This window comes from Ursus arctos, unplaced genomic scaffold, assembly GCF_023065955.2.
Source record: "Ursus arctos isolate Adak ecotype North America unplaced genomic scaffold, UrsArc2.0 scaffold_19, whole genome shotgun sequence".
Taxonomy (NCBI): Eukaryota; Metazoa; Chordata; class Mammalia; order Carnivora; family Ursidae; genus Ursus; species Ursus arctos.
In genome coordinates, this window is record NW_026622863.1 from 43,472,978 (window position 1) to 43,499,632 (window position 26,655).

A 26,655-nucleotide genomic window follows, 5' to 3' on the forward strand; every position below is an offset into this window, starting at 1 on the left:
TGCACTGAAGTGTCTGCCCTCTCCTCAGGCCTTCTCTGACAGTATGGGAAGCAGCAGGCCCATCATTCTGTTCACCCTGCTTCGTTTCCTTCAAGACACTCACCATTCCCTGACTCCACATTATTTGTTTATTGCCTTTTCCCCTCCTGGAATGTCTACTCTCTGACATTCCATTTTAATGTATATTTACTCACTGGTATACCCTTGGTGCCTAGCACAGAGCAGGTATTCAATAAGTATTTGTTGAGGGAATGAATTTGTGACTGACAAATTGGAGCAGGAAGGCTCAGGTTGGCCAAAGACATAACCTTGCGTTGTTCTTCTCCATAGATGCACAGTCTTTGACATCGGCTCTCCTGGGACCCTCAAGCAGCACTAGTGTCCGGAACATACGGAGGGTGAGTAGAGTGTGGCTCTTTGTTTGCTTAAATTGTGCAGCTAGGACACATAGGCCTCTGTTATTTTTAAAAACTACTTGAAAAAGTATCAAGGGGAAAATGGAAGTCTCCTTCACTGTCCTGCACGTCACCGGCAAGCCTGATGTCCTCCCCTCGGAGATAATGACATCAGCAGTTGCGGGGCGGGGGTGTCCTGCCAAATCTCTTCCCGCACATGAACAGCCCTCCTTGTGCAGAGACACACTTACATGCTTTGCAGTACGAAGAGGGAAGAGGCCATGCTCTGTGTGGGAGCCTCCACAGCACGTTTCCCACTGTCCCCAGCAACGGGGGAGCTTGGAGATCTTTGTTCATAGCATCCGTTGGTATATCACACTTTTTTTTAAATTCAGTTTTAATTTCAATTTTAACTCCATTTACTTTTTAAAATTTACATAGAATAAAATTCCCTCTTCGGTATCCAGTCTTTGGGTTTAAGCAAATGCATTCAGCTGTGTATCTGCCAAATACCCGTGATGGAAAGATCTCGAGCATATTATAATTAGGTTTCTGGGGGTTTTGCTAGTGAACATCCTCTTTGTTCCTTTGGCGTAGACTAAGTGGTGTTGCAGTTGGTAGTGGGGCATTCATAAAAGGGGACACCAACCTTTATTGGCAGGATGCAGTCAGGGTGCTTGGGAGCAGTGGGAGTGAGGGTATCGTTTGATCGTCGAAGCACCAAATGACCCTCCCAGTATGGAAAGTGGAGACCAGAAGATTTTAGCATCCAGACTCTGCACACAGGTAGTGTTGTTGGCTCAGTTGCAGGGACCAGGGAGTCAAACTTTGGGAACTGAGCAAATCTGGGCAGGTACTTCTCCCTTGCCTGTTTGTTGGGTCTCTTCATATTCCTTCATCCTGGCGTAAGGCTCTGCCCACGTACCTGGAGTGTGTTTGTGGGACAGTCTCAAGGGGCCACATTTCCATCAAAGAATGCTTCTTAGCACAATTCTTTATTAACTTTTTTATTTTGGGGTGCCTGGGTGGCTCGGTCAGTTAAGTGTCTGCCTTCGGCTCAGGTCATCATCTCAGGGTCCTGGGATCGAGCCCTGAGTCTACTCTCTGCTCAGTGGGGAGTCTGCTTCTCCCTCTCTCTCTCAAATAAATAAATAGAGTCTTTAGAAGAACAAAACTTTTTTATTTTGAAGGAATTTTAGATTTTAAAAAAGTTACAGGAAGCATACGGAAAGATCACATATTGACCCTTCACCCAGCGTCCCCTCACGTTACCGTCTTATGCACCTTGGCACGATTACCAGAACCAGGAAACGAGCACTGGTATGATGAACTCAATCACAGGGTTTAGTCATGTTTTGCTTCTTTTCCACCGACGACCCTCCTCTATGCCAGGATCCTCCTCAGGATGCCACACCGTGTGTGGCTGCTCTGTCTCCTTCATATCCTCCAGGCTGTAATGGTTCCTCAGTCTTCCCTGTGTTGCCTGACCATAACAAGAAATATGCATTTAAACCCCGACTGTGATGTTCTAGGCCCTGGGGCCTCCAAGAATGAACAAAAGAGAATCCTTTCCCTACAGGAACCAACTTTCTCCTGGAGAATAAAACAACAGACAGGCAAACAAGTGAACGGAGGAGAAGTCGGGTGGGGTTAAGAACTACAGTGATGAGTAAAGCAGGAAGCAGGCTGCCTGGGAGGAACAGGGGCGATTTTAGGCCAGGTAATCCGGGAAGGCCTCTCTGAGGAGGCCCCGAATGGACGTAGTAAGGCAGGTGCCCAACCTAATTCTTCCACCGGCCAGAGGGAGATCTAAACCAATTATTTCACTTGGGAACGGGGTTTCGGGAGTCCTGGCAAATAAGACAACGTGTCCCCTCTCCGAGGGGCAGCCCCTACTTAGCTCTTGCCCTCTGTTCCCCTGTGAAAATGCCGAGCATTGCCAGATCTTTTCTTTCCCCCGATAGAAGGCAAAAATGAAGAATTCTTGCTAGTCCAATGAACCCAAATTATGCTACATCAGATAATTCGCAGTGATTTGTAGATGAACATATTTTGTTTACATTGTATTTGTTACTAGTTATTAAGTTATTTTTGCAGCAACGATGCCAGCTTTTCATTTTGGTAGTACCACAGTTTCCATTTTAAATGTATATTTAAGTTTAAAAATGAATTGGTTTACCAGGTCGCCTGGCTGGCTCAATCGGGAGAGTTGTGCATTTCTTGATCTCGGGGTCATGAGGTCGAGCCCCACGCTGGGTACAGAGATTACTTAAAAATGAAATTTTAAAAATGAAAATGAAGTAGCTTAAAGAACGTAGTAAGTGAATAATTGCCCAGATGGGACTAGATGCAGCTGAAAAGGAAGAGCAGAATATGGCCTCGGAGGCTTCATAAGCACTAATCAAGCCCAGTTTCCCACACTTTCCCCTCTAGGGCAGAGGTTCTCGCCCAGGGACCCAAACGGGAGGATGGCAAACTATTACTGTGGACTTGTGTCCTGAGCCATTTGTGTTACGGTGGGTGCATCAGCCAGGAATGCTTTTAGCTGCAAGAACAGAAAACCCAGCCCACGGCGGTTTAAACAAATGAGGATTGATTTCTCTCCCGTAACAATGAATCCAGAGGTACTTGGCCGGGAGGTTAGTTCAGAGGCTGCATGGTGTCCGGCCTGGAGCTTCTTGGATTTACTCGGCCTTCCCCTCAAGGTCGCAAGGTTGCTGCTGTGGCTCCAGCCAGGCCGAGGAGGGGAAGGTTAACCCCAGCAGCAAGTGTTTTCCAGTCATGAACTGCTTGAGGATTTCCCCCCCAAAACCCCACCAGAAGATTCCACTTACATCTCACTGACCAGAAATGTGTCAGGTGGCCTCCCCTTGCTCCCAGGAGGGTGGGAAATTTCATTGAGCTTTTCAGCCTCTCCTGGGGAAGAAGCCAGGGGAAAAGGGACTTGAGAATGTCAGTAGGGTTAGCCAGCCAACAGTGTCTGGCTCCACAGGGGAAGAAAAACAATAGTCATTAACATGAATGAGTCCTGACTCTGCACCCAGCCCTTCCCTGAGCACTCTGTGTGCACAAGATCATTCCCCTCCTGCACTCACCCTGTGAAGTCCCTGCTGTGATCTCCCCCACAGTAATGACTTGGAAACTGAGGCACAGAGTGATGAAGCTACTTACCAAGTAGAGGAGCTGGGGTGGGGACCTTTGCAGTCTATCTCCAAATCCTTCGCTCTTGGCACTGGGCTTTTTTACCTCATAAGAGGTCCTGGGGTCCCAGACTGCTGCCTCTGTGACCTCGGTTTAAATCCTCCCACCTGGGGAGGAACGGGGCTGTATATTTTGCTTTGGGGATGCTTCAGTCATTCCAGAGCTTTCTCGTGAATCACATCCGCGCTGCGTTAACTACCTCTCCCTGGTTCCGGTCCAGTCCTGGTGAGTAGCACCAACCCCACGCCTTCTTTCTGGCTTGCAGGTCGATGTCTGAGAAGACCTCTCCCGGCCTCCCCTTCCTGTGCTTTTAACTCCTCTTCCTAGAATGAGGCTCCGGCCTTGTTTCCTTTCTTGGGGTTCTGCTGGCCGATTCAACACACACTTAACACGCGCCTCCTCTGTGCCCAGCCCTGTAGTGTGGTGGTGTGGAGAGGCTGCCTCATGGCGGGGGGGACCCTGCACTTGTGGGGCTCCTCATCTGGTGAGGGAAGCAGGCCCTCAGTGGCAGTGACCCCCCAGAGCGGGCGGTGGGCCTCCAGAGGAGGTGCCGAGCCAGCCCAGAGGTCAGATGGGCATTCTGGAAGCAGCTTTGGGCCTTAGAGGAGGAAGAGACTCATCAAGGAGCAGTTTCTCCTTCTCCATGTCCCCTTTCTTCAGTGAAACTGCCCCTACAGCTCTTCTTTCTGAATCTCCACCCCTTCCTCTGTAAAATGAGGGGTTGGGACTTGGGTCACCATCCATCCGTCTCACAAACATGGGGCAGTTCCCACTTCCCGGTCCGGTGCTGTGCCCTAGGCTTACCAGATGCCCTCCTGGAGAGAGAGTATTTGGGGAGAGCTCTGTAGGTAGACAGCCTGGAGTGATGAGAGTTCTAATACAGGAAGCCACAGGGCTGCGGAAATTCAGGGGACACCAAACCCTGTCTCGGGGTTTCGGGGCGGGCTTCTTGAAATAAAAATGGCGAAATCAAAAATGGTTTGCCGTGGTTGCCAAGAGCACAGGCTCCAGAGTCCGGCTAAGCCCAGGGTAGGGAGTGCCACCCAGGAGCCTCCTAACCCTTGAGAATTGGAGTGATTGTGGATCTCATACTTAGAGTAGTGCCTGGCACCAAGTAGTTACATGGTAGACAAGGGGTGGAGGTGATGGTGGGTGGCCATGGCTTACACGCATTAGCCTTTACTGCGCGTCAGGGGTTGGGCAGCTTCATCTCCGGCCTGTAAGATAATAAGCAGTCGCTGGTGCCATTATGACAATTTATTTACTAAATATGAGTGTTTATCTTGCATCCAGCCCCAAGCTGGATATAACAGCTCCATGCTCTGGAAGTGGGGCTTGTACAGCCGAGGCCTGGGCCAGCAATCTCATGGGAGCAGAGCAGAGCCTCTCTGGTGTGTGTCGGAAACCTACTGCTGTTGGCTTCCCAGTCCTTTTCCAACTCACTAATCCCGGGGCCTTTCAGCACTGGCCGCTAGTGTGTGGGCTGCCCTTGACCTCTGTGGGCAGAACGCATGGATGCTCTGCTCAGCCCATCAGCCGAATCCCAAATTAGACCTGACAGTGTGATTTATTCTCTGGGATGGAGCCGGGAGGGCAGAGCCCCAGTGGGTGATTCCGCGGGAAGGTTGTCAGCCCGAATTAGCCCAGGCCCTTTCCTGCAGCCGTGCTGCTTCAGCTTCCTCTAGCTAATCGGGTTTTCCAGGCCATAGCTGGCTTCTGAGCAGCCTCCTCCCGTCCCCAGGGGCTGAGACTTCGGCCGTGATCCCTAAGGAGCTGTGTTTGATGAGGGCCCCCCAGGCAGGCTCTGTCTGGGGGGGGGGGTCCGGGTCCTTTCATCCCTCACATCAGGAATTGAAAGTGGCGATTCCCCCAGAGATGAGTTATTCCATCCCCTTTTTCTCTCTTCCCTTCAGGGGTTCAGTTCTGGCAACCAGAGGCCACACCGCCTTGCACCTCACCTCCCATCTGTGGTCACGATTGTTTCTGCAGTCTAGCTGCCTCTATTCACAGGAATGCTAGTGAGAGGCAGGATTCTGCTGCCGGAACAGGTTGACCCTGGAATCCTGAAGTTGAACCCAACAGATATCATTTCCTTACTCATGACACCAGGCAGGTCAGGTCGGGGGTACTTTATATTGTACCTCAGAGACACAGGTCGATGGCGGCTCCCATCTTGAAGCCTCACGCCTAGAACACGTAGCTTCCAGGGTCATTACAGCAGGACAGGGAACGAGAGAGTCACATAGCAGCACTTAGATGCCAAGGCCCAGAGTGACACAGTTCATTCAGTTCCCTTCACACCCAGCACGTGTTGAATGGGCCCGCCTCACAGCAGGAGCTAGAAAGGTATTCAGTGAGCAGTAAGTGTCCTGCCCACAGTAGTCAGGTGTGGGATTTATTAAGCACCTTCTGTGTGCCAGGCCCTCTAGGGGTTTGGAAATACATAGAGGTCCCCACCTTCCTGGAACTCATAGTTCAGGGGAGGAAACCAGCTGTGTGATTGAATCTGTGCTAAGTGGCCCAATGGCGGGACCATGAGGGCATATCCAAGGGAGGCCTGATGTGTTTTGAGGGGTCAGGAGATGTCTGTTGTAAGGACTGACACTTGAGGGGAAGCCAGAGGGATGAGAAGACCTTAGTGGAATGTGAGGGAGCATTCCCATTAGAGGGAACAGCATCTGCGGAGTCCTGGACTGGGAAGAGCTTGGCTCTGCGAAGGAGCTAGAAGGCCAGTGGAACTGCAGGGTGACAACGGGGAGACGTTGGGAGGAGTTGGGCATTTGGAACACATACCTTGTGGAGCTGTTGCAAGAACTGAGCTCAGTCATTGTTTCAGCAAATACCGGGTCCCTGCTCTTTGGCAGGAAGTGTTTCAGGTACTAGGGACAGAGCGGTAAACAGGACAGACAAATGTCCCCGCTGTTGTAGAGCCGGCGAGATGAAGAAATAAGGTGATTTTACCCGGGAAAATGAGTATGACCCATAAATACGGTACTTTCACAGAGGGGAGAGCGTGGATACTTTTGGCTACAAGTAACAGAAAACTCCATTTGTGCCAGCGTAGGCTGTCGGAATGGGTGGGCTCCCCAACTCCCAAGTCCAGGGGTTCTTTGGGCTGCCTTGTGGGCCCGTGACTTGGTGGCTCCACAGAGGCATCAGGGACCCGGGTTCATTCTGACGCAGCCCTGCCATCCCTGACACTGCCTTCACTTTAAGGCAGACCCGTCCGCAGTCCTAGTGTGGCACCTAGGGACACTGTGGGCGGTCTCCATTGGAAGCAGCTTTTTCAAACTCGGTGTGCCCCAGGGACCTCCACTAGCTCACTTTTGTGGCTAATGAATTGTAGGGGCAGTGGGAGGGCAGGGAGGAGGCTGCTGCCATTGTCCAGATGGGAGACCATGGAGAACAGGACCAAGGTGGGGCAAGGAGAGGGAAAATGGGGGGCAGGTTAGGAGGTGGAGTGGACAGGGCTTGCTAATGGCACGGCTGCTCCAAAGAAGGAATGCTGAGCAGACAGACAGACACAGACTCATACAGATGTCCACCCTGCGCTGTGGCTTCTTCCTGTAAAAGTCATGGTCCACAGTCGCATTTTACAGGCTCAGAAATCGTACAGGCAAGAACCCTGCTTCTTTGGCTATGGGAACTTTTTACTTTCTAAAAGACACTTAGTAACATGTTCCACAAAAAGATTGGAAAATTTTTGCTTCCATGCTTCTCCTCCTCGCTGCGAATTAGAGTCATGTGGGGAGTTTTAAGAAACCCCGAGGCCTAGGCCCCACCCCAGACCAGTTCATTAGAATCACCAAGGGTGGGACCAGGCGTGGGATGTTTTTCTTTTAAAGCTCCCCAGATGTTTCCAGGGTGCGGCCAAGGGTGAGAGCTACTACTTTATCGTGTCCTTGGGTGAGCTTCAGATTTATAAAGCTGTATTGTTTGCATCTCTGATTATCAAATACTTACATGTTGTTTAAAAATAAAAAAAAAGAAAGAAAGAAATCAGAGTACCCAGAATCCTCCAAGACAATCACATTTGCAAACTAATGTGTTTCTTCCCAGTTTTTTTAAATACTTGTACTAAAAAACCCATACGTGTCCAAAAACCATGTGTTCCCTGTCTTTTCAAAGAGTTTTTTTTTTTTTAAGATTTTATTTTTATTTATTTGACAGAGAGGGATAGCCAGTGAGAGAGGGAACACAAGCAGGGAGAGTGGAGAGGAAGAAGCAGGCTCCCAGTGGAGGAGCCTGATGCGGGGCTCGATCAAACACCGGGATCACACCCTGAGCCCAAGGCAGACGCTTAACGACTGAGCCACCCAGGTGCCCCTCAAAGAGATTTTTTAAAAAGTTTTGGGGCCTACTTGAACTGTGTAGGGATTATAGATGACATAATCAGCTGTCTACTTATATGTTTAAGTTTTTAAATTTTGTGACACGTTTAGAATCATTATGATATTAAAAAAAAGCTGAAATGTAAATGTTGCTTACATCTTCTCACATACCAGAAAACAATGTTCTACTCATCACAGGCATCCTTCTCACGAGAGTCATTTTTCAGGCCATTTATATATATTTCCAACATCCATCATTGCCACACCCATCTGAAAGTGTGATACGGCACTTTTGGAACTTACGTATTACGTTTTCACTGGAAACCATACCCCAAGCCTCAGGAACCCAGTCATATATATGAGACAGTCGGGTTTTTTTAATTCCCCTTTTAGTTGTGTGTTGGTGATCTCTAACGTATAGCCAGCCACTAACTTACTTTGTTACATTTAAAAAATTAAAACAACAAACAAACAAAAACCCTAGGGGTCCCCAGCTGGCTGAGTCCATAGAGCTGGCTGAGTCCATAGTGCCTGCGACTCTTGATCTCGGGTTGTGGGTTCAAGTCTTATGTTGGGTGTAGAGAAATTTGGGTCTTTAGAAATAAAAACCTAATGTTTTTTTAAGGACAGTTGCTGAAAATGAATAAACCAATGAACGTGAACACGTAAGAGTGGTTACATAAGCACTTGTTTTTGAGTCAATCAGACTAATCATTCTAATATGAATAAAAAAGGTCAATTGAGGAAAATGAAATTTCATCCTGCCCAGTGGCACTGTGCTTCAAGATAGGTGTATTACCATACACACACTTATTTCAGTTTCCAAAATTTTAGTTTAATGCCTCTAGTTTAATGCCTCGTAAGACTTCTACATCAAGTAGTTTGTTTAAAATAATTGAATGTTGGGGCATCTGGGTGGCTCAGTCGTTAAGCGTCTGCCTTTGGCTCAGGGCGTGATCCCGGAGTCCTGGGATCGAGTCCCACATCAGGCCCCTCTGCTGGGAGCCTGCTTCTTCCTCTCCCACTCCCCCTGCTTGTGTTCCCTCTCTTGCTGGCTGTCTCTCTCTCTGTCAAATAAATAAATAAAATCTTTAAAAATAATAATAATAAAAATAAATGAATGTTGCTTATAATTATTTGTCCCTGTTCCTTTGTAAAAGAATCTTTAAAAGGCAAGTCTTTAGGTGCTAATGTGTCTCTGCCAAATAGCGTTCTGTTCAAAATAAGGTAATACGAAAACTCTCAGAGACAACTCTTATTTCTGAGGATCATTTTTTGGGCGGGGGGAGGGGGTGTGTTTTGCTTTATATCTGAGCAGATCTTGGATTCAAAGTACATTGATTAGGCTAAACACACAGAATTAGCTGAGTGCATTTGACTTTCCTGCCATGAGCAATAATTAGTTGGAGAGCCTGGGTTCTCTGACTTTCCCAGCTTTTAATCCCATTCATTCATTTATTCATTCACTCATTCAAGCATTGATTAATTTCCTGTCAACTGCCCTAAGAACTGGGGTGGAAGACTATAGTAAAAATGGCCTGTGTTGGGACTCCAGCCTTTCAGTTCTACCTGTGTGACTATGGCCAAAGCACTCACCTGCCTGTGCCTCAACTTCCCCTTCTCTAAACTAGAGGTGGTAATACTACCTACCTCATAAAATGGCTGTGGAGAGTCAGGGATTTCATACAGATCCACCATCCCAGATGGAACATGATCCAAACTGACAGATTATCATTGCTGCAGAAATATCCGTGTGATGGATGCTTCCCCAGACCTCGCTGGGGTACAAGCTCTTTTGCTTGTCTAAAATCCAGATTATCCAGAATTCCAAAATACATCTGGCCCAGGAGGTTTGGAAAGGGATCACGCAGTAGAAAAGCACTTAGCGTGGTGCCTGGCACAAAATAAATGCTGTGTTAATGGTACCGATTTATTATTATTCAAAGTGCATACCTCATCTTAATCATCATCATGGGAATGCAAATGATAACCACGGTGAGATACCATTACACACCCACCTCAATGGCTAAAATAAAAGACAACATGGGAGGAGATGAGGTCAGAGAATTCCATGAGAAGCCATGTAGGGACTGAGGCTTTCTCCTAAATGTATAGTGGGAAGGTTCTGAGCGCAAGAAGGACGTGATCTGAGTCATGTTAACAGAGTCCCTCTGGCTGTGTGTGGGAGCAGGGGTGGGAGCCAGGAAACTAGGGCGGAAGCTCCTGCCAAGTCCATGGTCCAGGCGAGAGACACTGTGCGGGGAAGTAAGCAGATCCTAATGTTTTCAAGGTGGGGCCAACAGTAAGTCCGACTGGACTGGGTTGGTGGGGGTGGGGGTGCCTGGGAAGGATGGCACTAAGGTTTTGGCCTCAATACCAGGTAAATAGTGAAGACATTGAGTCGAGGACCACCTGAGTGGAAGTTTGCAAGGAGAAGGTGAAGGTGGTGTGAAGAATCGAGAATACACCTTTGGGTCTATTAAACGTAAGATGCCTTTTAAGCAGCTGTGCGAGCCGGCTAGGAGGCAGCTGAATGTTGAAGTCTGGAGTTGAGGGGAGAGGTCTGGGCTGCAGAGGGAAATGTAGGAGTACTCAGCGAAGAGACGGTATTTAAAAGCCAAGAGACTAGACGAGATCACCGAGGGAGGGGTGTTGATAGAGAAGAGAAAAGCTGTCCAGAGTCGTGGTGAAGAATCCACAGAGGAGGCTGGGAAGGGGGTGCCGGGGGACGGGAAGACCCGGGGACCATGGAGCCCCTGAGGCCAGGTGAGGGCAGGCGACATGAGGGACGAGTGGCTGATGGGAGCAGGTTCAAGAGAGGGCTTTGGAGGTGGTTTGGGGGGTTTTTTTTTTGAAGAGCAGTTTCAGGTTTACGGAAAATTGATCACAGAGCGTTGTCCCCACTGTGCGATTTCCCCTGGTCTTTACGTCTCCCGTTAGCATGGTGCATTTGTCCCGACTGATGAACTGATGTTCATTATCATTAGCTCAAGTCCCTCATTTGCATTAGGGTTCACTCTTGGCGTTCGTTCTGTGGGTTTTCACAGGGTGTGACATGGAGCCACCATCACAGTATGGTACAGAACAGTTCCACACTCCCTGTGTCTTCCTCCTGCTCTCCCCTTCTCCCAGCAGCCACTGACTGATCTTGCTCCGGGACCGGGCCTCGCATCCACCTCCCCAGCGGGCATGAGCTGTGCGAACGTGTGGCCCCGTGCGTCCTGTTTATCGCTCTGTCTCTCGTACTCAGGCCACCACATCTGACACACCGTAGTTGCACAGTAAAAATGTGTGAAATTAATGTCTTCTCCAACTGGGGAGGGACTCGAACTTGAAGGAGACCTTGGAATCAGAGGTTGTCACTCCAGAAGGTGACAAAAATATGTCATATGGACCTGAGTTTCTGTCCCCAGTGAGCATCTTCCCTCCCCCCCATCCAGGGGGAAGGAATGATTGGAAATGTCACCCGGACATCGGGTGCCCCCAAACTAACCATTGTCCCCTGGCAGGACTGACATGACTTTCCCATCTGTAAAATGGGATAATGACAGTATTGACCCTACAGAGCTGTCGTATGGAATCAATGATATAATGCTGTAAAACACCGTAGGTGTTAATAAATGTGAGCTGTTGTTAAAAGTAATAATATCATTACCATTATTCTGACTTCATGGCACTCCCCAGCTGGTGGGGGAGATAGATATCAAATCATCACTCAAATAACCACGTAATTTAACTGGAAGTTAAACTCGTAAGGAAAAGCCTGGGTGCCTTGAGAGAGTAGCAGGGCAGGAGATGACGGTCTTATTCAACGCAGGAGGGTGGGTCTGGGAGGGTCTGAGAAGACTTTTCCTGGAGAAGTGCCCCGCCAGCCTAGACTTGGAGGATAAAGAGGAACTCCCCCAGGGGCGAGGTGTTTTGGGCAGAGAGAATTGCTTGTACAGAGGTCCTGAGATGCTGTGCCTCTGAAGCGTGTCGGAGGAACCTGGTGTGTGCCCTGAGTGGGGACGGGGGGCTCCAGGTCATCAGGCCTGTCAAGCTGGGCCTGGTGGTAAGAGATTTGGACTTTCTTTCCATGGCCCCTGGGAGGGTTTTAAAGAGAGCAGTGATACTGTTTGGTTTGGTTTGGTTTTTTAACTCCCGTGTGTACTTTCAAGGCTCGGTGTCCCATTCCTTCCCCTAGGACAGTTTGTACCACCTGCTACAAGCCAGGGTCACAGGCAGGCGCTCCAGTCCTCCCCCAACATGCAGCACCTTGACATGTACTGTCCTCAGGCCACTCAATGTGCAGGGTTGAAAGCAGCTTTATCTAAGGAGAAGGTGCCCTGGTTCCAGACTCATGGCTCCCAAGGAAAGCAGCACTTGCCAGCCCAGGCCAGGCCACGGGGAGGCCCGCAGCGCAGGTCCCAGCCGCCCCGCCTACCCCTCGGAAAGTCTCTGGGCCTCGCTGACTCGCCAGCTCTTCCTCTTCGAGAAGGGACTGAGTGCGCTTCCTACGAAAATTACCTCATTTCCGCCCCAGACCCGGAGGTGCCAACAGCACCCTCCCTCCCCAGTTCCCTGTTTCTTTTATAAGATGCCAACCAGTGTGTTCTCTCGGTTCCCTCTCCTGGGCCAGACCCCGGAGAGGGGCAGGACAGGACGGGGAGGGGAGTTTCCAAATTACCTTTGTCTCCACAGCCCGGCACAGGAAATAGCTATTTTTGTGGGCCAGTTGCTTTGGGAGGCCCTCTGCCAGGGTCTCCACCCTGTAGTGAGGGCCCAGGTGAGTCTGCCAGCACCCACTCCGGCCTGGGAATGGTGTCAGATTCTTGAGGTGTGGAGAGACTCGGGTACCCTAAGCAGCCACTCTGCTGGATGGGCCGCTGCTGGTGGCTCGGTAATTGGAGGCCCTTGCTGTCCCTTGCTCTGCTGTGCCCATGGCTACCTGCTGCCAGAGCAAGGATTCTGACCCCACAGTGGGGGCGGCCTCCCTCCAGAGCGCTTGGGTGCCTTGCGTCTTAGGAAATCCACAAAGCTTGCCACTGTGGCTCCTTAGCTGTGCCCCCCACATAGTTGAGAGACTCTTACAGAGACTCTTAAACAGATGGGCTCCCCATCCAGACCTGGTCCTTGCTCTTAAGTGTGTTCTGGGTATTGTTGACTCATTTAATCCTCCCAACAGCCCTAGGAGGTAGGTACTATCAATTTTATAGATGAGGAAACTGAGGCACAGATAAGCAGCTCACTTGTCTGAGCCATACAGCTAAAAAGTGCAAGGCAGGATTCAAACCCAGGCCATCTGGCTTCATAATCACTGTGCCGTGACTACCCATCCGCCCCCTGACACCTGCACACACTCTCCTTATCACATCACTGTTGATCTTCTCCTCAGCACTTATCATAATCAATTTGTTGACTTGTCTGTTGCCTGTCTACACCCTTTAGCATGTACGATCCTATGGTGATCTGGATTATGTGATACAAATTATGCATCTTGTTCCTTACTGTAAACCCAGAATAGTATCTAGGATAGTCCCTGGCACGTAGGAGCTGCTCGGTCACTCTGGGTTGAATGAATGAACCGAAGCTGCCAGTGAAAAGGATGTGGAGAAACTGGATCTCTCGTACTCTGCTGATGAGAATATCAAATGGCCGCTTGCCAACACAGGTTGACAATTTCTTTTTTTTTTTTTTTTTAAGATTTTATTTATTTATTTGAGAGGGAGAGTGATCGAGAGAGAGAGAGAGAGAGTGTGTGTGTGTGTGTGTGTGCACGCGCACAAGCAGAGGGAGGACCAGAGGGAGAGGGAAAAGCAGACTCCCCACTGAGCAGGGAGCTCAACGCGGGGCAGATTGGCAATTTCTTAAAAATTAAATATGCAACTACCCTGTGACCCAGCCCTTGCATTCTTGGGCATTTATCTATCCCGGAGAAATAATGATGAGAATGATGTTCACACAAAAACCTGCACACGTTGTTCACGGCAGCCAGAAACTGGAAACAGCCTAGAGGTCCTTCAGTTGGTTAAACCAACCCTAATACATCCATACCATGATATCCTACTCAGCAGCCAGAGGGAACAAACTATTGATAACATGCATCAGTGTGGGTGAACCCAAGGGAAAAAGTCAATCCCAAATGGTTACATACAGTAACCATTTTACAGATGCCGTCTAGAACTTTCATAGCTAGAGAGGAGAAGTCAATGCCTGGCTTTCAAGCTTCAAAGGACAGACTGACTGACTTGTTAAGGATCACGCAGCTAGCTGGTGATTTTAGGTTGAAGCCGGTGCTCCCGGACCATTCTGAGGCTCCCAAGGCCCTGAAGAATTATGCTACGTCTGCTCTGCCTATGCTCTGTAAACAGAACAACCAAGCCTGGATGGCAGCACATCTGTTTACAACATGATCTGCAGAATATTTTAAGCCCACTGCTGAGACCTACTGCTCAGGAAAAAAAGACTCCTTTCAAAATATTAACTGCTCACAGACAAGGCACCTGGTCACCTAAGAGCTCTGATGGAGATGAACGATGAGATTCATGTTGTTTTCACCCCTACGGATACGGCATCCCCTCTGCAGCCCATGGATCAAGGAGTCATTGTGACTTTCAAGTCTTGTTATTTAAGAAATATATCTTATGGGGGCACCTGGGTGGCTTAGTGGGTTGAGTGTCTGACTCTTGGTTTTCGGGTTCAGGACTTCAGTGGAGGAAGTCACTGTGGGTATGGTAGAAACAGCAAGAGAACTCGAATTAGGAGTAGAGCCTGAGGATGGGGCTGACCTGCTTCGATCTCATGACTGAGCTTTAATGGATGAGGAGCTGCTTCTCGTGGGTGAGGAAAGGAAGCGGTTTCTCAAGACGGAGTCTACTCCAGGTGAAGATGCTGTGAAGACTGTTGAAATGACAACAGGGGATTTAGAATATGACATAGACTTCATCGATAAAGCACCAGCAGGCTTTGAGAGGACCGACTTTTTTTTTTAAACAGTTCTCCTGGGGGTAAAATGCTATGAAACAGCATCACATGCTAACAGTAATCATTTATGAAAGGAAGAGTCGATCAGTGTGGCAAACTTCATTGTTGTCTTTTAAAAAAATTACCACAGCCTCCCCAGCCTTCAGCAACCACCACCTCAATCAGTCCGCAGCCACCGACATCGAGGGGAGACCTTCCACCAGCAAAAAAGATGACAACTCACTGGAAGCTCAGAGATGATGGTCAGCATATTTTAGCAATAAAGTATTTTTAAATTAAGATAGGTTCATTGGGGGGGTTTTAGACATAATGCTATTGCACACTTAGAAGAGACAGTATAGTCTAAACATAACTTTTATATGCACTGGGAAACAAAATTCATTTGACTCACTTTATTGAAGTAATCACTGTATTATTGGCATGGAACTGAACCCACAGTCTTTGCGAGGCATGCCTGTATATGGCATCTCGCAGTGCCTTAAAAGTATATGTGAGTCTGCAGTGTTCTCAATAAAAATTTCTGTTTCAAACAAGTTGCCTGTGAGACTGAAGGAGAGGGGAAGGGGGAGTGGAGATGGCTCTGGTCAGAGAGGAGTGGCCGTGGAGTGGAGAGGTTATCCGTTTATCCCGAGCTCAGCCTCAGGAGGGGTTCAGGCAGGGGAGGGACCTGGCCACGTCAGCATTTCTGAATGAACCTGGCTGCTGCAGGAGAGATTGGGGTGTAAGAATCTGGTAAGAGAGAGCTACCGCAAGGGAACCTGAGTGTGGAGACAAGTGAACCTGCTGGTGAGCTTTTTTAGGGGTGCAGCAGCCCAGCGCCCCAGGGAGAGAAGCTAGGGCAACTCCTGGATCCTAACTTGCAGCCGGTGTTTGGCCGCACAAGTCTGGAAGGGGGCTTTGTGTGCAAGGAAGGTGTCCTGGCTCCAACCTCGTCGTTCGTGTGGGGAAAATGGCTTGATACTCACCCGTACGCCCCCTCAAGTCCCTAAGAACGCGTTTTACTCCATTAATAGGTGTCGTTGGCCAGCCCCTGTGTCTTGTTTGGTGTGTGGATTACACAGATGTAGACATGCGTTAAAATTCATTAACTTGTGCATTCAGAACAGGTACATGTGTGTAATTATACTTCAGTAATTAAATATCTTCCATCAAATCATAACGATAATAGAATAGTTCGTATTTATTGAGCCTTTACTCTGTGCCAGGCTCCATGCTAAGCACTTTACACGTGTCAAGCCGTTTTATCAGCACGACAGTTCCGTGAGATGGGTACTTCTGTTGGTATTTTATAGATGAGGCAATGCTGGCAAAACCTCTGGTCCGTGGTCACAGGGCTGCCTTCTGGCAGAGCAGTGATGGGCGCCCAGAGCAGGCTGACTGCAGGGCTCAAGGTTCCTTTGAGTTCCCAGTCGTTTTGCCTGGACCTTTCCCTTGATCCTGATGGAATGATGATGCACTGCATAGCCAGTGGGGTCTCTTCGCTGAGGGCCTCGGGCCACGTGCTAGTTCAGAGAGCCCTGCTGTCGTCAGATCTTCGGGGAGCCCAGAGCCAGAAGTCCGACCTTTGATTCAGGAACAGAGCCGCTGCAGGAGAGCCCGGGCTGGGCTTTCTTGTCCTCTCTCATCCGCATCTCCAGCCAGCTGGGGATTAGCCCCCTGCCGTTATCAGGAGAAATAGAACATAGGACGCTTACTACAGCTCGGCTCTTGTGATGAATGAGGGCAACAAAGTAACCCGCTGTGGGAGGTTCCTGAGCCCTCGCGCACAAAGGACGGCGCAACTGGCTGTTTCTCTGGCATCACGTGTACAGCCGTTTGGGTGGGCAGGGGCCCTGCAACCTGAGACCTGTAAATAATCTCCTTATGTCGGGATTCAGGGTGTCTCTGAAGCCCCCCTTTCCCTCTTGCAGAGATGTTTCCTTGTTAACAGTCAGAAAATGGCTGCCTAGTTTGTGGGTCCCTATTAGGATGCTCTTAGTCGGAAGTAACAAAACCCTGACATCATTTGGCCAAATCGCAAAGAAATTTAATGTGTCTTAGACATCCGTCAGGCAGTGGCGGTTAGGTGGGGTAGGATCAACAGTTCAAATGTCTGTCATCAAGGACTCAGGTTCTCAGCGTTAGCTTCTTCCTAGTATGGAGAACTATACAGATACCGATATATCGATCTAGCTATAGATGTAGATAGATGTATGCCTCCTTGTCCCAGGATGGCTGCCAGTGACAGTCAGGGTCCCTTGCTTTCTTGTCCACAGACATTGGGGGTTGTGGGGGAAGCTCATCCCTTGTGGATTATAAATACTTCCTTTAGTCTGTGATCGGTCCCACTTAGGTCATGTACCCCCCTCACCAGGCCAGTCAGATCACCTGAGGAATGGCGCACCTTGATTGCCTTTGACCAGTTTGGTACGGAGCAGACAGCCAGATGCCTGCCTCCAAACTCAGCCCCTGACACAGGCTAACGAAGTTAAGACTGTGTCAGGCCCAGCAGATGGTGGCATCTGAGAACACAGAAATATGGTTTTCTTTTGAAGAAGTAGAGTGATTTGTGTCCAGTTTCTGCCTTCTGCCTGCCTGTTCATCCACCCAGACAAGTAGAGTTTGTCTCTCATAGAACACTTGTCTGTTGGCAGAAACTGCGTGTGTGTTGCCTCCTTTCTCAGTGGGTAGGTTTTTCTTACTTTTTCCTTCATTCTCTGTCCTTCCCTTCCTTCCCCCACTCTGAGGTGTGTGTGGTGTGTCTAGGGCTATGTACATAGCTTGCAAAATACACAGAGAGATTTGCATAAGAGCTTCCAGAAGTGGTTTGGGCCTCCAAATCTCTTCTCGTTTTCCCACACAGCAGGTTTCGAGATGAGCCATGTCGCTCTGTGAGCTCCGGTGTGTTGTGTCTGCCCGCTGGACAGCCGTACGTGATGTATATCCGTCACTCCTCACGTTTCCAGTCCCCGGTGTGGAACCCAGGTCACCCCCAGCTCCACACCACCACAGACTCTGTGAACAACCACATACCTGTGTCCTTTTGAGTCCCTGGGGTTTACATCCAGGGGTCATGTTAGGGCAGGAGACGGGCATCCCTCTTTCCCCAGGAATGGCTGGGGGGGGTTCTCCAGGAGGTGGCTCTCGCCCACGCACCCTCCAGAGTGCAGCAGAGCACTCTGTTCACTTGTCACCATTTGCTTTTATTTTCCTTCCTTTTGTGCTAAGCCAGTAAAATTGGGGTCTCAGGTTTTAATGATCTGATTGCTAGTCTGGCTGAGAGCTACTTCCTGCCTCCTCCTGCCCGTTTCCCAGACTCAGGCCTCCCTCGGCATGAGTGGCCCATCAAGAGATGAAATGAGGCAGGAAGGGCATGGTCATCAGGGCCACACTCTGGAGCCAGCTGGCCTAGGTTCACATCCTGACCCTGCCATCTAACCTGGCAAGTTACTCAACCTCTCTGAGCCTGAGTTTCCTTAAATAGAAAATGAAAACGACAGTACTGTCTATATTTGAAGATATTGTGAGGATTTAATGAGATAATACATATAAAGCATCACGGACAGTATCTAGCATATGTGTGATGTGAACATACCAGCAGTTATTATCACTGTCATCATTACTGAGGGTTGTGAAGTGTCAGAACATTCAAATATGTTACTCTGTCTTTTCTTTTAATGCACCTCAGATTGTCTGCCTGTGGGGGCATTTCTGGCTACTCTCTGCCGGCTTTTTAGGAAGCATGAGAGAGATTATAGTGAAACTTGTAAGAAGACAAATCAGGCCTGGATATACTCCTCTCTCCCACATTTGGGTGGGTGGTATATATTCATTTGCATGTATATGGTTTTATTTTTAATTTTTTAAAATGCGATATGTGAATTTTTAAAAATGTCAACATTATAAAAGTATATAAGGTAAACAGTGAAAATCTTGTTCCTCCGTTCCCAGCACCCCCCTCCAGTCTCCCTTCCTGGAGGTAACATAATCATCGTAAACAGTTTGCAGCGTCGCCCCCATACTGTTAAGGGTGTGGGCCCTGGAGCCAAGTGACCTGGGCCTACATCTTGGTCCCCGCATTGCCTGACTATGTGACCTAGTGCGTTAGCTTGCCGTTGTTGTCATAATAAGGCGCCACCACAGCCTGGCTGGTTTAAATAACAAATCCATTTTCTCCAGTTCTAAGATTTCCAGTCTAAGACCAAGGTGCCGGCAGGGTTGGTTTCCTCTGAGGCCTCCCTCCTTGGCTTGTAGGCAGCTGCCCAACTGCTTTTTTTCCTTTGTGGGCACATGGGGCCCACTGTCTCTCTGTGTCCCAATCTCTCCTTCCAAGGACACCAGTCAGATCGGATTAGGACACACCCTAACGGTCTCCTTTTAATTTGCTTCATTAAAGGCCTTGATCTCCAAATTGAGTCACATTCCAAGGTACTGGGGTTGGGACTTCAACATCTGACTTTGACATCCTGTGCCTTGGTTTCCTCCTCTGTAAAACGGAGACTAACTGTATCTAGCTGGGTGGGTTTAATGAGCGAATGATAGATAATGTCCGTATAAAGTGCCGGCCCTCGGTCAGTGTTATATTCGTGTCTGTATTTCTCTTGATGTTGGAGTGTCTGGATCCACGGATGTGCATGGTTTTAATTTAATAACTGACACATTGCCTTCAAAGAAGTTTCTGCCAGGTAGTACCCCCACCCACAGAACAGGGATCAGTTTTTTCTTGCCTCTTGGTTTTTGTTTTAATAATGGAAAATTTCAAACATTTCCAGAGGTAGAAAGACGAGCAGACAGATCCCGCGGGTACAGGCTTGTCACCAGAGCCTGTAGTTACTGGCACATGCCAAGCATGCTTCAGCCATCGCCCTGCCTTTGGATTATTTCGAAGCAGTTCTCCAACATCAGATCGTTTTGTTTGGGAGGGGTTTAAACACCACTCCCACAATGTGCCTGTACCTTATGGAAGAGGGGAGGCTATTTCCATAAACGAATCCTTGATTTGTGTGGTGCTTTCCACTTTCCAGGTGCATCTTCTCCCTTCATTTTCAGATGCCCCAAAAATGCAAGCAAGGCAGGTGTATCTGTCAGGAAAACAGCATCTAGGTATTTCTAGGTATTACTCTAGGTACTCCAGGCAGAGGGAATTCGACCCAGAGAATTTGGTTAAATGCAGATGGAGGAACAGAGGAACCAAACAGGGACAGGAGGCAGTCCTGAGACTAGACCCAGAGCTGGAGGAACACAAGAGGGAGGTGGTATTATTGGAGCCCAGGGCCGTAGGGGTGGAGGGTGAGAGGGAGAAGCACCCCCATTGGCTGAACTTAACCAGGAATCCTGGGAAGTGTAGTCCCCTGTGACTCAGAGCAGGGCCGGGGGTGGAGCAATGGATCAATCAGGAAATTGATACCCATTTCATAGATGAGAAAACCGGAGCATCTAAGTGGCCTGTTCAGGGGCGCACACTTGCCTGGTGATAAGCACCATCCGGGACATTGGAGTCCCTTGGTCTCCAGAGAAACCTGAGGCAGCTCCTTGGGCATTGCTGGCCAGCTGCTAGTCACTGCTGCCTGGGACGGGCCTCCCTTGGGAGGCTCAAGGCCATTTGCCCATGGTTACAATTTCTTCCTTTGCTAGAGGGATCCTCTCCAAGCTCCCCCGACCCTAGGTTCAGACAGGACACTCCCTTTTGTTCCCGTCAGAGGACTGGGTTGTGCCGTGACCTAAGGAGAGCCTTCCTGAGGACCCTGTGCCTACAAGCAGAGTGGCACGCTCCTGGAGCTGCTAGCTTTGTGAAGGTGGGGGAAGCCTAGGGAACCACGGGCGGTGCCAGATATGCAGACAAGAGAGCTAAACAAAAGTGCAGGCAGTCAGTCCTACAAGGGAGCCCCCAGTCAGAGATAATGAGGACTGCTAACAGTAACTGGGCACTTCTCATAAAGCAGGCCTGTTTCAAGTACTCCACGCTTCACGAAGATCAACTTCTTTAATTCTCACAGTAATCCTGTGAGGTCGGTAGGACTAGTAGTCTTAGAGAAGAGAAAGAGAGTTAAGTAACTTGCCCAAGGTCACTCAGGCTAACATTCCTGGTGATCACCTATGCCAGGCTCTGCTCTAGAGCTTTACATATTAACTCATTTTTTTGTAAGATTCTGTTCATTTATTTTGATAGCGAGATAGAAGGAGCACAAGCAGGGAGAGGGGCAGAGGGAGAGGGAGGGAGAAAATCTCAAGTAGACTCTGCTGCTGAGCATGGAGCCCAACACAGGGCTTGATCTCACCACCCTGAGATCATGATCTGAGCCAAAATCAAGAGTGGGACACTCAACTGACTGAGCCACCCAGGCGCCCTTACATATTAACTCATTTAATGTTCATGTCAACCCTGTGAGGGAGGTACGTATGTTATTTCCATTTTACAGGTGAAGTAACTGAGGCACAGGGAGGTCGAGTGACTGGCCAAGGTCACGTGGCGGAGCTGGGATTCAGACTCAGGCAACCTGTGTTCTGAATCCATGCTCTTAGCTGCCACACCACACGGAGCCAAAGATAAGAATTGCCGTTCGCTTGCAGGGTGCTTTCTCTTGTACTTTTTCAGATTTTGTCTCTTTAAAGGAGAGACAGATCATGGTAGCCATTTGATGGGCGAGGACACAGGGTGAAAGAGGCGGAGGGCGATAACAGCTAGCACACGTCCCCAGCATCACGTCAGGTCCTGTCCAAGTGCTGCACACACAGGGCTTATCAGAGTTCCCGCCCAAACCCTGTGAGGTAAATACTCACAGATGAGGGACCTGAAGCTGGGGGAGATGAAGCAGCCTTGTTCAGAGCTGGGAGGTATGCCGGGGCACTCGGGTCCTACTGCGGCAGTCTCTAGTGCCCGTGCTGTCAACGACCCTCTGCAGATCTCCAGGGAGGTCAGGCAGGATCATTCACCAGACGTTGACTGTGTGCCGACTCTGCCAACCGTGCCGAGTGCTGTGCTGGTGCTGGGAGACAACAGTGAGCAAAACTGGCGTTGATGCTCATTCTCAAGGCGTTCATATTCAAGTATCTGGATTCAAGCAGGGCTGGCGTTTGGCGGCGTTCACCAGCTACCATCCGTTTTGAATGCCTGTTGCCAGTGCCATACGGGTTTCTAAATACTTTGAATCTCAGCCTGGAATATAAGTAATAGATACGCAGCAGTTCTGGGATGCTTCAACGGCTCCACATGTCAGAAGCCCAAGTGTGTGCTTCTGAAATCATTTTTAGCCTTTCTGCATGGTTGTGAGATGGTTGCTGTGGCTCCAGCTATCACATCCTGTCATAGCCATGAGGAAGGAAGGGGGGAGCAGTCAGGACCATGTTTCTGCTCTTTTGTCAGGAAGCCCACCCCCCTCCCCGCTTCTAGCAGATTTCTCAGCTCTCAGCTAGAAAAGTGAATGTCTGGGGTTTTGGGCGTCAATATTGGCAGGTAAGCAAAGGAGAATAGGGTTGGAATGTTATGGGGAGACCAGTGAGAATGTGTGCTCTGGCTTAGGAAGTGAGCTTCGCCCTCCACTCAGGCCTGGCCCCACGTGTTTTTCTTCATGCCATGGACATTTGTGCATTTACTCATGCAACAAGGCAGGAGAGCCAAGAGGTTAGAAACTTGGACTCTGGAGTCAGTCAGCAGGATTAGAACCCAGCTTTGCCATTTATCAGCAGCGTGACCTTAGGCTTCAGTTTCCTTGTGTATAAAACGGAGATGGTAATAATAGTACTTCTCAAAGGATCGCCGTGCGGAGCAGATGGATTAATAGGAATAAAGCGCATAGAACAATGCCAGGCGCACTGGAGACCCATATAAATGTCAGGCAGTGTGATCATTCATTCTCCCATTCCCCGGATGTCGATGAGCATCTCTTCGAGGTGTAGCACCCCCGGGGAGGCAGGAGGGGGGGTGGTACCTGCTCCCAGGAGCTGGTCTTGTGGAGGGCAGGTGCATGTACGCACAGCACCTAGCAGGAATGCCAGGTAGATGGCCTCTGCGGAGACCACACTGGAAGAGGATAGGCCAGACGGGGAGGGCCCCAAGGGCTTCCCCAGGGGCAGGGGCAGTACCAGATGGGGTGGGGAGTCAGGGAAGGCGTCACTCAGGAGGCAGCTTGGGAAGCGGGTCTAAGGAAGAGGAAGGGTTGGTGTGCAAAGTGCAGGGCAGTTTCTGCTGGCAGAACCCAAGGCTGAGGCAGGGAGGTAGGGATGCTGCTCCAGTTATGCGTGGTTGGGAATTAGTCGGGAGTCCTGGGGGTGTTTGACGTGAGTTACAGATAGTTTGCATAGAGAAATCATCTTGGAACCTAAGTTTAAAAAAAAAAAAAAAAGATCATCTAGAGTTGGCAAAACTGGTCATGGGGAAAGGTCTCTGGAAGAGGAGATCCACAGCCTCCATTTTGGTAATAATGAAATCAATTATTGGGAACTTAATTGGACACCATACCCTGTGAGCCCTCCCAGCCTCCTGTGAAGTTAAGGGTGGCATTCCTGTTTTCCAGAAGAGTCACTCGACCTTCCCACGCATTCAGTCATTGCCCCTTTCGAGTGTGTGTGTTGAGCACCTGCCACCAGCCCGGTGCTGTTCTGTGTGGTGGGGAGTGAGCAGTGGAGAGTCCACACTTTGTGGAGCTCACGCTTCTGGTGTGCTTCTGTTGAGCACCTGCCACACAGCTGTTCTGTGTGGTGGGGAGTGAGCAGTGGAGAGTCCACACTTTGTGGAGCTCACGCTTCTGGTGTGCGGGATGGACAAGCCAACTACTAGATGGAGAAGTTAACTGAAGCCAAGCTTTCTCCAAAGCCAGGACTCGTGACTAAGATTCAAGATGCTGCTGTGAAGTAGTTAGGGACACAGGCTCACATCCAGCCTCAGCTCTGCCTGGCTCTGCGGGACCTTGGGCTAGCGACTAGAGCTTCAGTTTCCTTGTATGTAGACTGAGGATCTGGGTAGGGCCTCTATCAGTCAGGATTGTAGTCTGCTACACGTAACAGGAAGCCAGCAGGCAGTAGCTTAAATAAGGCAACAGTTTTTCCCTGGCACATAGGAAGGGAAGGGAGTATGGGTAGACTGGGGCAGGGCCACTGGCCGCGAGAGTGGGCTCCTCTGACTCCTTGCCCTGCCATCCTCAGCATGTGGCTTTCAGCCTCAACAAGCACAAGATGGCTACCTCGCCTCCAGGTATGCTATCCACATTCCAGGAAGGAGAAGGGTGGAAGGGGTGTGCTGACTGAGGTTACTCCTTTCTACTGGAAAGCAGTAGCTTTACCAGAAGACCCCCCGCCCACCCACCCCACCCCCCGCAGACTTCCACTTCACCTCTCATTGACTAGAACGGGACACAGCCCTAGCTGCAAGGGAACCTGGGAGAGCGGGTTTTGCAATGGGCATCCTGCTGCTCCAGACTAATTCGGACTTCTCTGAAGGAAGGAAGGTGCGTTTGGATTTGAACAATACTGGAGTCTGTGCAGCCCCAAGTGTGAGGCCTTCAGCATCAGGAGCAGCCCCCCAGTGGAGCCTAACATAGTCTCCTACTGAGGGCCTGAGTTCTTGTTGTCAAGAAAGGACACCGCCCTGTGCGCAGTCTCCTCAGCTGCCCATTGGGAGTGAGGTTCCTTACCTTCGGGCCTCCTGGAGAGCACCTGTGAGCCTATGAAAACCTCGATGGGAAGGACTTCGAGGTACATCCCACCCTGCAGGAGGGCTGGAGCTAGCTTTTGTTTGGAAAGTTGTCCATTTTTCTTAAAGCTGAGCCCAGTCCTGGCAGCAGATGGTCAGCCCAAACATATTGACCTGAAGTGGCTCATTTATTCATATCTCCGTCCCGCTCTGGTCTGGAAAGCGTGGGGGCGAGAGCAGGAGTGACAGCGCGCATCTCTGTGACCAGATCTGCCACGGCGCCGTATACCCACCTAGTATTCAGCTTAGGACTGAAGGCCGTGGAGCTCCTCTTCATGTGAGGAAATGGCCAGATCCTCTCTAGTCTGTCCCCTTCTCCATGTCAGCGCTGTCCCTGTTCTGGGCCGCGCCACCCCTGCCCCCACCCCCAGGGATGGCTACCCGGCCTCCTCATGAGACTGCTGCTCGTCGGTTTCATTACCTATGTGGCATTCGGTTTAGGTTGCTGCCTCCAAACACGCTGGGGTCTTTGCACCTGCTGCATCTGTCCCCCTCAGCTACCACCACCCCTTTTGTGAAGCCTTCCTTGACCACCCACTGTGTAGCACCCTGTTCTTCCCTTTATTTACCCTTTATCCTCTCCTCGTCCTACTTTGTGCTGACACGTGTACTGACACGTGTACTTGGTAAAGGCACTCAATTCATGCGTGTCTCCCTTCTCCGGGCAAAGGGCAGAGAAGGGTCTACCTCGTTCACTGCTTTCTTACATAGTTGGTTCTCAGGAAATATGTGTCTAGTGAATGGAAATCAATGACATGAATGGAAACTTCCTGCTTTGTTTCCCTGATTTTGAAAACACATTCATTAAAGGTAATTTGGGAGAATATAGGAAGGTAGAAAGAGCACATTTTCTTTGTTTTCTTTTTTTTTTAAGATTTTATTTATTTATTTATTTGACAGAGAAAGAGACAGCCATTGAGAGAGGGAACACAGCAGGGGAGTGGGAGAGGAAGAAGCAGGCTCCCAGCGGAGGAGCCTGATGCGGGGCTCGATCCCAGAAAGCCGGGATCACGCCCTGAGCCGAAGGCAGACGCTTAATGGCTGAGCCACCCAGGCGCACCAGAAAGAGCACATTTTCAAAAATCAGTGGTAGTCCCAGCACCAAGAACTAACCCCAGTTAATATTTTTGAGCATTTTTTCAGTCTTTTTTCTGTGACTGCATCTGCACACATATATAAATGTTTAGCGTCCTAAGGTTGTGCAATGAGACGTGCGGTAATTTATTTAACCATTCTCCTGTTGTTGGACGTTGGGGTTGGTACTCTTTTTTTGCTTTATAACCAATGCCATAAATTTTTTTTTTCGTTTCCATTGTTTCTTTGGGATCAATTCCCAGAAGTAGCATTACACATTCAGAGGGTAAGAACATTTTTAAAAGCCATTGCCAGATTGCCTCTAGAAAGGTTCCATCAACTGTGAACATTTAAAAAAAAAAAAAAAGAAAGAAAAGAAAAGAAAGAAAGTTGTCCTAGGAATGAGTGGCTGATTTCCTGGTGTCCTGGGTTCCTGGGGAGCCATTGTTTTAGGCTCCTGAGGGCCTAGTGCCCCCTTCCAGCCCTTCTGCCTTGGTCTTAGTTCCCCGGGTAGGGTGTTTGATTACAGTGTTGTGCAAACAGAGCTGCAGGCATTCGCCATCTGCCAGCTGGTCCTCAGGCTGACAAGAGGCTTTGCACCTAGTCAAGGGTCAGAACTAGAGTCTTTCTAGAGCTCACTGTGGAATCCCTGCAGGGGCAGAGCTAGGATGCATGCTAGCAGGGCCCTGTAACCCCTCTGCCCTGTAAGGCCTCCTCCAGGTGGATGCGGGTCCGTGCCCTTCCATCCCCCAGCTGTCATGTGTTGAGTTGTCCCAAAACCGCTGCTGTGAGTATAACTCCCCCACTCTCCCCAGCTCCCTGGCTCCCCTGGGGCCAGGAGGAAGTACACAGTCCCCCAGCAGGCCCAGGATGTTTGTGTTCAGCTAGCTGGCCAGGTAAAGTGGCTCTGCCGGGTTCTGGGAAGTGGAAACCTTTCTTATGGGAGAGAAAGTGAATTTTGAGCCAGGGGAGTGAGAGTGACTGGGCTGCCTCTGGGTGGGTGTGGGTGTGTGTGTGTGTGTAT

The 26,655-nt window shown here is 49.6% G+C and overlaps 1 protein-coding gene across 1 annotated transcript in view; it reads left to right on the forward strand.

Annotated features, from left to right (window-relative positions):
• SIPA1L3 (signal induced proliferation associated 1 like 3) overlaps nucleotides 1-26,655 on the forward strand; it is a 225,034-nt gene that overhangs the window by 87,090 nt on the left and 111,289 nt on the right. The window contains exon 2 of the mRNA XM_057314358.1: nucleotides 331-398. The gene's annotated coding sequence lies outside the window, so the exon portion shown is untranslated. The remainder of the gene's footprint in view (nucleotides 1-330; nucleotides 399-26,655) is intronic.